Consider the following 6,000-nt stretch of genomic DNA (forward strand, 5'->3'; position numbering starts at 1 on the left):
TGCTATGGTAATTGATACTTTGCCTTTCGGGCGAAACTGCGACTTTTTTCACAGCAAATTCCTCAAACGCATCTCAACCAATTCCCTCTAAATCCATCTATATAAATTGAGGCCTGTTAGGTAAGGTAGCAGAACCTAACCCAATCTAACCTGGAATAACCCCCTTAATATCAACCACGTGCGGTTAGTGTCCCGTCAGTATAGGGCTGACGGGTAAAGAAATAAGTTCTTAGTAGGCGCTCCGGGCCTTTCTCTTTTTGGAACTTTTGCCTGTGACTCTGCATGACCATTGTACCCATGGAAGCTGAGCTAGTTGGTAAGGATTCATAATGCAAAAAAGGGGTAAGGCGTGCAGACACTGACACAAGAGAAGTGGACAACAGGAACGCCGACTATCACCTGAAGGAAGCACTGAGGCGAAAAAGACTCAAAACTCATCTGCGCATGCTTGTCTTCTTTCGTGTCTTTCATTTTCGCCTCAGTGCTTCCTTCAGTTGATAGTCGGCGTTGGTGTTGTGCACTTCTCTTGTCAGTGTCTGCACGCCTTACCCCTTTTTTGCATTACGAATCCTTACCAACTATATAGAGCTCAGCTTTCTGTCGTTTTAAGCTTGATTTCTAGTACTCCGAGCCCTTTTCTTTGTTCTCCTGCTTATCTGCACAACCCTGCTTCGCATGCGCAGGTGTGTTTTGTCTCTTTTTTCGCCTCAGTGCTTCCTTCAATTGAGTCGGCGTTCGTGTTCACTTCTCTTATGTCAGTGTCTGCACTCCTTAGCACTTGTACCCACCTTTTGACTGCGCATGCGCGTCCCCTCCATTTTCCTGGAAACTTAAGTAAACTTTAGCTGCAAATAAGCGTTAAGGTGCACAACCAGGAAGGGTCACATCTAACGCGAAAATCTCACATTCAGATGACATATACTGATAAGAGATTCTGGCCTCGTGGTAAACTTTATCAGACATCAAAAAAAGCTGAGCTTCTTCCTTCTCAGCTTTCACCGACGTAACAGCTCGCGTCTGCGAACGGGGCTTACCACATCTGCACCCACGGTTGACGATAGCCGCAACCATGCGCAATGCGGTGAAAAAAAATGTAGTAATTTTTTTAATGTAATCATACATCCATCTGGTTTGATTTTAGTTACATAAGTAGTTTGTTCCCAGTTTGACATTTACCAGCTTTTATTGGTTCCTGCAGCTATATTAGCTGTGCGTACGAAGGCGGAAATTTTTTCTTCCGTGGGGGGGGGGGGGGGGGGGTAAAGATGCTGGGGCCCGACCAGCTTTCGGACCCACCCCACCAACATTTATATATATATATATATATATATATATATATATATATATATATATATATATATATATTCTTTAATAACATTTGCACTTTGAGAAACTTCGTGAGACCTCGAAGAATTGTTCACTGAAGTGGCGCCTTAGATGAGACCGCAAAGTAGGAGACAGTTCAATTTCACAGCCGGAGTCCTCTCGCACCACCAAGAATCTGGCTTCTCTCGGTGGTGTAATCTTCCTTCGTGAACTTCTTTTGTACTTCCCTATCACTAATACATGCTTCGCCTTTCCGGAGAATCTGCAGCATCTCTCTCTCTCTTTTTTGAGTCCGAGTATAAGCGCTGATGCGCATGACTGCTGCTGTTTCTGATTTCGAGTGAAGCCGGCTTGGCCTAATTTCGGTTACTGCGTGAATTATACAGGGTGTACCAACTATCATACACCAAGACTTAAAAAAAAAAAAGAGCGATTGCGTTACTCGAAGAAAACCTAAAGCATATTGTTCCAGTACAGTGTAGTAGCCGCCGGCAATTTTTTTTCGTTACTGATTTTTAATTAGGTAAGTATAATTATCTAACTCGAGAAGCACTGTCGTAATTCTCAGTGTCAATGAAGCATTTATAGGCATCACCAAATGACATCTAGCTGTGGTGTTTTCAGCGACGGGCTAATTGCGTACAATTTTGTCTGACTGGTACAGAAACACCACGCAAAATTTTTAACATACCTCGTGACTGCGCTCCCAACCGCACCATAAAGCAGCGCTCTCAAATAGGCTGATTAAAAGCAACTGCTTTGCCTGTCGCAAACCCAAAGAGACAGCGCAGCACCTTTATAATGGTAAAGAAGGAGCACACACTAAGAACAGTTTACACCCTTTGGCTTGCCCCTTCTGCCACACAAAAATAATCGTCATCTGCCTTGATGCGTTTCCTTTCTTTATCGCTGCGAGCCCAGAACTTTCCAGTAACGAATGGCACGCGCGTTATCAGCATAGAACAGTTTACACCCTTTGGAGTGCCCCTTCTGATAACGCGCGTGCCGTTCGCCACTGGAAAGTTCCGGGCTTGCAGCGATAAAGAAAGGAAACGCATCAAGGCAGATGACTATTATTTTTGTGTGGCAGAAGGGGCAAGCCAAAGGGTGTAAACTGTTCTTAGAGTGCACCAACGGCGGGTTTCTCGGCTTCGCAGCTATTCCTTCCTCTCATTTCTACGTCACACTTATCATCCGTCTCTCAAGGCTGACTGATCGCATTGATAACAAAAGCGCATTGATAACGTGGCCGAAGCGCCCCTTTGACCATGCACGAAATGCGGAAAGCAATGGAATAGGCATAGAATGTTTCAAAATTCCCGCTCTGCTCACACCGCATCGCAAGAGTGTGCGCGCAGCTATATCTCACGGCAGACACTTGTTTCGGACCAAGGCCACATTGAAGTGAAGGTATTTTTCATTAGAGTGTATACGTGCTGCAAAAACAGGTTCGTGGCAAAAAAAAAATAAAAGTGAGATAAACAGACCGGGAAGCGACTCACGTGTAGAGAAAAAAATACACTTTGGTAAATACTTATTTTGTCTATGGTGTGCAAGACACTCAGTGTCTGGACGCTGCTGCTGCTTACTTTAGAAAGGATGTTATAATTGCTGGTGATTTCAACTCGCACCATGTATCCTGGGGATTTCGAACAGATTCATCTGGGAAATGGTTATGGGATCGGGTAAATGACAATATTTTTTATGTTATAATACTAAAGTTCCGACCTATATTTGTGGTCAGTGTAGGTCTGTTTTAGATTTGACATCCTGCAGATCTAGGCTATATCGGTATCATCCTGGTAAACAGCAAGCACACCATCTAGGAACCGCATCCCGGTATTTTTTTTTTATATATCGTGCCTATATTGCTCCAGAGAAGTGCATATTGAACTTTGTAGACTATGCACAATTCAAAAATGCTTTACAGTCAGCTTTGGAGTCTCAATCACACTTGGATACGGATATGAAGGCCATGCGGCTTTGGCGCTCTATGTTCAAAGGCCCCCTGAAAAAAAGATGGAGGACGCTTAAGCTCCGCCTTCAAGAGTGGAGCGCGATAGCATTCAAAGATCCCTGACTGCTTCTCACGCTTCTTGGCAACTGGAGCGTATGTAACCGTAATGTTTGTCGGGAAACGCTGACCGCGAACGCTATGCACGAAGGCGGGATTTCTGGTAGAAACGCGGCCTCTTGCGTAGGCCGCGATGCGGTGAATGCGAGCGCCATATGGAGGTATTGCAAGGAACCGGGCGTGCCGCTCCGTGGCCCCCGAGATAGGCGCCGGCGGGCGCAAATGGCGGACGCCGTCGCCGGTCTATGACTGGTATAAATTCTAGAAAAGGGGTTTCTCTGAATTATAGCGTAAGACAATTATATTTCTACGTATTTTAGCTTGAGAAATTCAATTAGATCAGTAGCTTCCTTGCGCCACATGGAGCGCCTGGGTATGGGTAGTTCAAAAATCTTTTTTGCCGAAACGACGTCCGGCACCGGATTTTCTGCGACACGGAGCCCTTAATGCTATCCCGTTGAAAATCCCAATTACCGATGCCAACAACAGAGGCGGGCATTTTTAACCTTTGGTGGAACTCAATGTGTACGCGTACATACAAAAGTCGAAAGGCCGCTTGGAAGGAGCTTCTGTATAATCAGTGCCCGAATAATTGGAGCGGCTACAAGTTTGCTACTGACACATTTGGACGGACACTTTCAACAGCAAAAGAGGACTTCAGTGAACAACGTTTCCGCTATCTTTAAAAAACTGGCAAGAAGAAAGCCTTATTCAGATTTCTTCTATCGTGTAAAATGATTCCTATGCGAAAAAATATTGACTGTTGTTTTATCCCCACCGGAATTACCTGAATTTCTCGAGAGTATCGCTAAAGGCTTAGGCATCCGTTGTAAGCCCACATTACCTGTTGTCGAAATGGAGCCTTCCGCTGCAAATAATTTCGTCGTGGTTGCTAAAACAGAATCTGCCCAGGTCGTGCGTCTTATACCCAACTCTGCCGCAGGGCCCCATCCGTAGACTGCCATGTTCACAATTTGAATTGTATCCTCAGGATCTACTAAACCTTGTGAATTTCGCTCTTATGAATGTTTGCATTCCTCCGAAATGGCGACTTGCAATAATTATACCATTACTTAAAAAAACATGGAGCTGGTTATAATACGGAGAACACCAGACTAATATCGCTTACATCCAATCTGGTTCAATTAATGGAAAGAGTTATGAGAATTTGTGTCACAAAATTCACAAATATCACAAAGCTCGCGTCTGACGAATTCATGCTAAGCCCTTGCAAATATGTTTTACACCTGGGTGCTCAATTTGGTGTGCTCACGTCTATATAGAGGGCCGTATTCCACTTGCTCGGAGAAATCGGCTGTGTGCTGCCTTGATAACTTTGGGCATAGCGAAGGCATATGATAGTGTTGAGCAGACCATCCTGATAGAAGCATTAGAACAGAACAGTTTGTCAGGGTACATGTCACTGCCTAGATTAGCGAATTTCCAAGAACTCGGGAGTTTTACTGCTTTAGAAGCGACGTTTCAACTGCAAAATATAATCAGGCGCGAGTAGTCCAACAAGAAGCAGTTCTCTCTCCCGTTTTGTTCAATATTTTGATGAGCTCTGTCCCTGTGCATTCAGAAGTTCATGTTTATGTCTACGCGGACGACAATGCGTTTTTTTTATTCTGCGTCCGCGAGCGATAAGCATCCTCTTTATGAAATTCTACAGACATACTAGTGTTAATTTGAGTCGTGGCTAGATGGACTTCATATGTCTTTAAATGTAAACAAATGTGCCCTCCTTGCTTTCCTTTATCTTATTATTTATCTCCTTATTTCCTTTATCTTTTCCTATACACATTTCCCTCAAATATCGCCAAAAAGTAATTCATCAAGTGGACTCCCTAAAATATCTAGGAGTTATATACAATGAAAAACTGAATGTGGCACCCTCACACTGAATATGTGGCGACAATAGCAGCGGTTATTGTAGCTAGGCTTCGCAAGCTTAACAACAGAGGTTGTGCTATGCACAGAAACCTTTATCCAGGGGCGCGATCGGAGATCGTTGTTCGGAGTACGCGTTCAGTTTCGCCTCACGCCTGCGCCGCGCCGACGTCGTCAGCCGCGGGGCGCGGCCACGTTTTTGGTGAAGTCAAAATGACGACGCGCTCCTGTCGATAATTTTTCAACCGAGTACGTCGTCTGCTAGGAGCAGATCGCGACGAGAGGTGTTCCGCTCGAGCGATCACGCGCTCGCTACGGGACCGGCTTCGCATGGCCATCTGGTGAATTGGATTGGATCCGAATGGTGGCTGCGACTACGGAATGGCGCGTTCGGATCTAATCCATAGTCTAATTCGACAAAATGGCACTTGCAATGGAAGCTTCTGTTGTTGTGCTGGCGTTGCTCAAGGAGGAATCAAGGTGGTTGGAGGTGCGAAATGCGTTTGGAGAGATGGCAGAAAGTCAATTTCGGCGTCGCTTTCTTTTTTCGAAACGAACAGTGCATTGAACAGCTCCCTCTGACGCGCCGCCGAGACCCAGGGACCCAGTCGTACTTTTGAAAAGCGCGCCAACTGTTCCCGTCGTGTTCTTTTTTTTTTTTTTTCCGCTGTGAGCGACACCACCTAGCTACCCTGCAGAGAAACTAATAG

Source organism: Dermacentor variabilis, chromosome 1 (assembly GCF_050947875.1).
Source record: "Dermacentor variabilis isolate Ectoservices chromosome 1, ASM5094787v1, whole genome shotgun sequence".
In the NCBI taxonomy this organism is placed as follows: domain Eukaryota; kingdom Metazoa; phylum Arthropoda; class Arachnida; order Ixodida; family Ixodidae; genus Dermacentor; species Dermacentor variabilis.